This window comes from Lutra lutra, chromosome 4, assembly GCF_902655055.1.
Source record: "Lutra lutra chromosome 4, mLutLut1.2, whole genome shotgun sequence".
NCBI classification, from domain to species: domain Eukaryota; kingdom Metazoa; phylum Chordata; class Mammalia; order Carnivora; family Mustelidae; genus Lutra; species Lutra lutra.
In genome coordinates, this window is record NC_062281.1 from 173011766 (window position 1) to 173017860 (window position 6095).

Consider the following 6095-nt stretch of genomic DNA (forward strand, 5'->3'; position numbering starts at 1 on the left):
GCCCCCTGAGGCATAAGGAGGGGCCGGGGGAAATGAGGCACTTCCACTTGATAATACCCACTGCTACATTTATAGATACTATGTGCCCGGGGCTGCATTTTCCTTTTCCCCCGTATAACATTTGCACTCCCCACAATGCCACTCTGAGACAGGCACCCAGTGAGGAAATAGGCTCACAGAGGTGGGGGTGCCAAGCCAAGGTTTGAGTCCAGGATTGTCTGGCTCCTACCTCCCCCCAAGACCTGTTGGTGCCAGACCCATGAGGGCCTGCCTGGGACCAGGGTTCTTGGACTTGTGGCTCTAGGACATCTGATTCCCTCTCCAGCCCCAGCCGTTCTGGAGTCCAGGGGTGGAGGAGGTGGTGAGGGGAGGTCCGAGGGACATCAGGGGCTTTCCTTCTGCCTACATCTCCCAGTCCTCAACAAGACCCACCGGGAATCTCTTGCTGGTGAAGCCCACTGAGTTCACTTGTGAGCTGCCCAAGCTTCCGGCAAAGGCAGGAATCCAGGTGCTGAGGTCCTGGCCCTAACCTTCACCCTCGGAAGTGAGGGAGCCTGAGTTCAGAGGCCAGGCCAGCCAGGTGCCCCTGAGCAAGGAGTTGGGCAAGAGCGGGGGGGGGGGGGGGGGTCATTGTCCAGGAGGGAGCTTTCAGCAAGAGGACACTCCGACAGTCCAAATGGGCTGCTGAATAAGATGGTGAGCTCCCCGTCACTGCAGGCATCCCAGATCTGTAGATGCTGCTGCTCCCTGCTTAGGAAACTCAAAATAAACAGTGACTGAGTCTTGCGTCATTATCACATCATTGACTTTGTCATAGCCACCCCTGATTGGGTACCCTTTGCGTCAGGCAGTTTAAGGTATGACTACCACTACTGCTAATAAAAATAGCAGCCGCTATATATTCAGCGCTTATGTGGTTGCTCTTCGCTGTCTCCTCCCAGAGACCTGAGAGGCGGGTGCTATTGTTAAGCCCACTTACAGATGAGGAAACTGAGGTTCAGAAAGGTCAGTGACACGTGCACGGTGCAAGGACAGCAAGACTTACGTTCTGCCTGGCTGCTGAGTCTCTGGTCTGCCCATCTGGCAGCTGGCCTCCTGGACCAGCGACCATCCTCTCCCCGTCAATCCCCTGTCCCCCAGTCAAGGCCCGACATTCCTGGAGCCTTTCCTATTCTGGGCAACCTTGGCTTCACTATGGCCACGGAGGCGCCCTCTGCTGGCCATTCCTGGCTCTGCAGAACCATGTTCCTTTGAGGCCAAGGGAGGCCCTCTAGTACCTGGGATGTGAGAGGTGGGCAGGCCATCCAGCCTTGGCCCCTGACTACAATTAGCAATAATCGCGCCTCGAATAAACCTCATTGGCTACGATACTGGATACTGCCACTGCGCAAAGCTGGCCCCTGACTTCAGATGGTGGTACCTGACGTCACCCAGCTGGTCAAGGTTGAGCTGAGGTTGGAGTCTAAGGGCCATCTGATTCCCAGGCTCTTGTCCTTCCGCCCCTCCCTGGGTAGGAAGGAGGTTTTACTTCACTTCCTGCTGCAGCCCCCTCCACATCTGGGCCTATAACCAGGTCCTCTGGCCCCATTGCTCTTGAAGGATCTCGGGGGAACGCTAGTTTGTAGCTGAGAATCTGTCTACAAGAGTAAAATGGGCCCTGGGGTTTGAGGCAATTTGAGGCATGGAGCGATCATTGATCAATTGTGTGAGGTTGGGCAGGATTCTTAACCTCTCTGGGCTCTGTCCAATGGAAGTCGGCTCCTTTGTAGATTCTGAAAAACTGAAGAGATGCAAGGAGGTCTCTTCTGCCCAATCAGAAAGCCTCGACTGGACCCTGACAGCACACCAGCTCACATCACCCCACCCAGCCATTCCGGACCCAGCACTCCAGCTTTTTCATAGCCCCTGGGAGTCTTGGAAGGGATTTTACTTAGTCATTAGCTCACTGTTTATCACCTGCCTCTCCCACTGGAATGTGAAATCCATGAGGGCAGGAATTTCATCAGCTTGGTTGGGGCTATGTCCCCAGGACTTGTGGCATGAATAAAGCCCTCCGTAGTCCAACTTCTCTTGCAGCCTGGAACAGCCTTTCAAATCCAGGGCTGTTTTTCCTGCTCCCATCATCACAGCCCAGATCTTGTAGCAAACCACCTCCCCCCACCCCCCGCCATCCTCCTCTGTCTCCCCTTCCTAGCCCCCAACCTCCTGCCAAAGATTCCTTTTTTCCTCTGTCCCTTTCCCCTCATATGATTAATTCCCACCTGACTCTCAGTACTAGTTAAGCTCAGGCATCACCTCCTCCCAGAAGGCCTCCCTGCTTTCCTTTTAAATTAATGCTCCCTTCTGACCTCTTTGGATCCTTGGTGCCTCCTGGTCCAGAGGGTTGTTTCTCTCTGTTTTAAACCTATCTCTCTTCTCTACCATGAGAACTCTTCAGGAGCTGGGACTGATTTGGTTCATCACTATGTCTTCAGTACCCAGGCCCAGGCTGGCCTGGCCCAGGCACTCAGGAAATATTGAGCTGGGCTGGTGTCATCAGTGCCATGATGGAGACTTTGGGGATTGGACAGGTCAGACCAGTGTCTCCCAGGGCAAGCCACTTTCTCACTTGGAGCCTCAGTTTCCTCACCTATAAAATGGGTATAACAATCCTGACTCCTCAGCCGCTTCTCTGAAGTATGTAATGTGCCAGCACATGGAGAACATTTGATGAGGGGTAGTGGTGAAGTCTTGGGCTGGTCTTAGTCTCTGCCTCTAAACTGCAAGCCCCCACATGCCCTACAAGAAAGGAAAATGCATGTTTTTTAGTGAATCCTGGGCCAGGATCCCCGCCCGAAGGAACGCCCCAGAGGTGAGGGGAGGAGGTAGGCAGGCAGCCTGGGATAAACACCCTAATTCATTAGCTGTGTGATCCAGGGCAAGTTCTCACACCTCTCTGAGTCTCAGCTTCCTGATCTGGAATGGGAGCTAATAACACGTGCCAGCCTAAGACTCCGAATAACAGGGACAAAAAGTCAAGTTCTTGGTAGGTGCTTGATTATTTATATACCCAAAGCATTCTCCTGCCCTTCTCATTCTTCCTGTGACTGGGGGTGCGTGTATCTAGGGAATTCCTTAGACAGGGCCATGAGGATCGGCTATGAAGGGGAGCCCTTCCCATTCTAAATGGTTGCCTGGGGTCCGGCCTGGGCGCCTGCAGCCTGAGTGAGGTACTAGGACTCTGGGTAGGTCTGGGCACTCCAGCCAGCCCCCTAGGAGATGTCTGTGGAGTCATCCAAAGAGAAACCAGTGCAGTCTGGGAGGACAGAGGTCCATCGCTCAATCCCCGCCTAGATCCTCACTCACGCATTTATTCATTCTCCCGCTGCCTATTTCTAGAATGTTGCACGGAGCCGGGTACATAATAGGTGCTCAATAGATATATGTCGGAAGAGCAAATTTATTCCATATATTCAACACACATTTATTGAGTGCCTACTGCTTGTAGCCTTGTGCTAAGAGCTGGTGTACAAATGGTGCACACACAGCAATGGGTCCTGAAGTCCTCCGGAGATCACCAGGGGCTCCAAATCCTCCCAACTCTAACGGCCTCCTAACCAGCTTCCACTGATTGCCAGACTGCAGGCATCAAAGGCTTTCCCCAGAATTGTGGTCATGCCCAAGCACCCCGTGCATCCTGGTGCCCGGAAAGGCTGCACCCCCACAGGCACGACTCTCCGAATCCTCCTTGTCTTTCACGCCCTCCTCCAACCACTTTCCCCCTCCCTCTCAAAGCCTTATACGCCGCCATCACCCCACCCCCAGTGTCCTACATCTACCCGGGATTATACCTGGAGAGGCCAGCAGGTGGCGCCTCCTTCCCCCGCGCTAGACTGGCCTCCAGACCCCACCAGGACCCTCTCCCTTCTCTCTTTTTCTCCCTAGCGGGGACAGGAGTAGACTCTGTGACCTCTAACTGACCCCTCTCCTGCCTGCTGGCTCCTGCGATGAGGCCTGAGGAGGCTCCAGCTGCTCCTGCAGGCCCCGGGATGTCTTTTCCTGCCTGCTGGGGTTGAGGGGGGTGGTCCCTAAGGGCCAAGCTGCAGCTGCTGGGGTGGGGCCGGGCGGGGTAGGGCTGAAGGCAGCTGCCGGGTGAAGAGAGAGACAGGAGAGAGAAGTGCTTTGGTTCCTTGGCTCCGGCCCCAAAGAGGTGGTGGTGCCAAATGAGCCTCACCCCAGCACGAGGTATGTGGCTGGGGAAGCCGATGGGGCTGGGGGTTTCAGCCCGCCGAGCAGAGCAGGCCTGGCCGTACGGAAGGGCTCTCAGTAAGAACCCCAGAGCCCCCTCCCATCCTACCCTTTCCAAGGTGACCCATAGAAACTTGGGGGGAGGGGTCAATGCAGGGAGTCCTGGAGTGGGCATTGGGAGAGGAGGGCTCCACGGCTGTTCCTGAACCCCTGTGTGAATTTCGGGGAGTTCTTTCCATCTCTGGACCTCAGTTTATCAATCTCAAATGTGTGCGAGGGAGATCTGGAAGACATTCTGTGGGATATCTTTGCAAACTTGTCCCTTTTCAAAAAGGATTAGCCCTTCCAGGAGCTTCTGGAAGACCAAAAGGCCCTTAAAGACCCAAAGGAATGCCCCCTAGTGATGGAATTTCAGATTGGGGGGAGGGGCTTATTTGGAGACGTGGGGGCCTCTCCTTGCGGGGGGGGGGGGGGGGGGCCCTGGGGCCCTGGTCTGTGCCTCCCTGAGCAAGGTATCCTAGTTTCTCTGACTGGGACTCAGGGTGGAGTGCCACAAGGTGAGGGGCTGCCTTTGGCCGCCCGCTGTTGCGGAGGTCCCCTCGTTAGGGAGAGGGTGGCAGGTACAGGGAAAGGGCAGCTCTGTGCCTCTTCAAGAACAGAAAACGGGTGGGTGGAGCAGAAGAGTGTGTGAGACCGAGGTAGGGACAGCAGTAGGCATATGGTGGCCCCAAGGTGGTGAGGAAGGAACCATCCCCGCCCTTTATTGGCTTTGGTGACTTGCCCAGTTTCCAAAAGCCCCCTAGAATCTCGTTAGCTCCTCCCCAGCTCGTGGCACTCAAGGGGGCCAGAAGAGTGAGGGAGGGGGCCCAGCCACTCTTCCCTCACCCCTTTTGGGAAGAGATTGTTCCAGATTGTTCTCTGGCTGGGGAACAACTGGCACAGGCAAGTTCTAGGATCTCAGGCATGGTGGGGTGGGTGAGTTCACACCGGGTGGGGAGACAATGGAGTCAAGCACATGCGTGGGAGTCAGATCAGCCTGTGTTCAAATCCTGGCTCTGCTGTGGGTCCTTGGGCAAGTCAAGTGACCTCTCCGAGCTGCAGTCTCTTGTGCGAAACGGGGGTCACAAAGCACCTCCTAAGCGGTTCGGGGAGAAGCGGCACGATGCAAGTCAAGCTCTTGGCACAACGTTTGGCACCTAGTGGGTGCGGATTGTTATTCTCATGGAGACAAAAATGGAGGCCCAAGGAAGGGGAAGGACTTGCCGGGGTCACAGAGCTAGGTCTCCAGTGAGTCTGAGCACCATCCTCCCGGCCGCACTTACTGTATACACCCCTGCACTTACTCGGCACTCCAGTCTCGCTCCCATCCCCCGCTGTGACACTCCCCTCTGCTCAAGTCTGTCCCGGGCCTGGAAAGGCCTCGGGTGTGGGGTGGGGTAGGAGGTGGGGACCCCCAGGCCGAGGGAGGGCGGTGGGGACCGGGGGACACTAATACGTGTCTGGGGGCGCGGGTCCTCCCTCTCCCAGGGGAAGGGCAGGGCTGGGGCCGGGTCGGGGACGGGGGGGGGGGGACAGGGGCGGCCGGCGGGCCGGGAGGGGGCGGGCGTGGGGGGCGCCCTCCGCCCTCACCCCGCCCCGCGCCTCTCCCCGCAGCGGGGGCGCCCCGCCCCCCGGGCGCCCGACGTGGACGCGGCCGCCGCCGCCACCGCCGCCGCCGCCGCCGCGCGGGAGTCGCTGTCCGCGGAGCCGACATGCAGGCGGCGCGGGGCGGCGCGGGGCGGCCGGGCCCGGCGGGCAGCGGGCGGGAGCGCCAGCGCCAGCGGCCGCCGGGCGCGGGAGCCGCGTCCCCCTGCGCCGCCCCGGGCCGG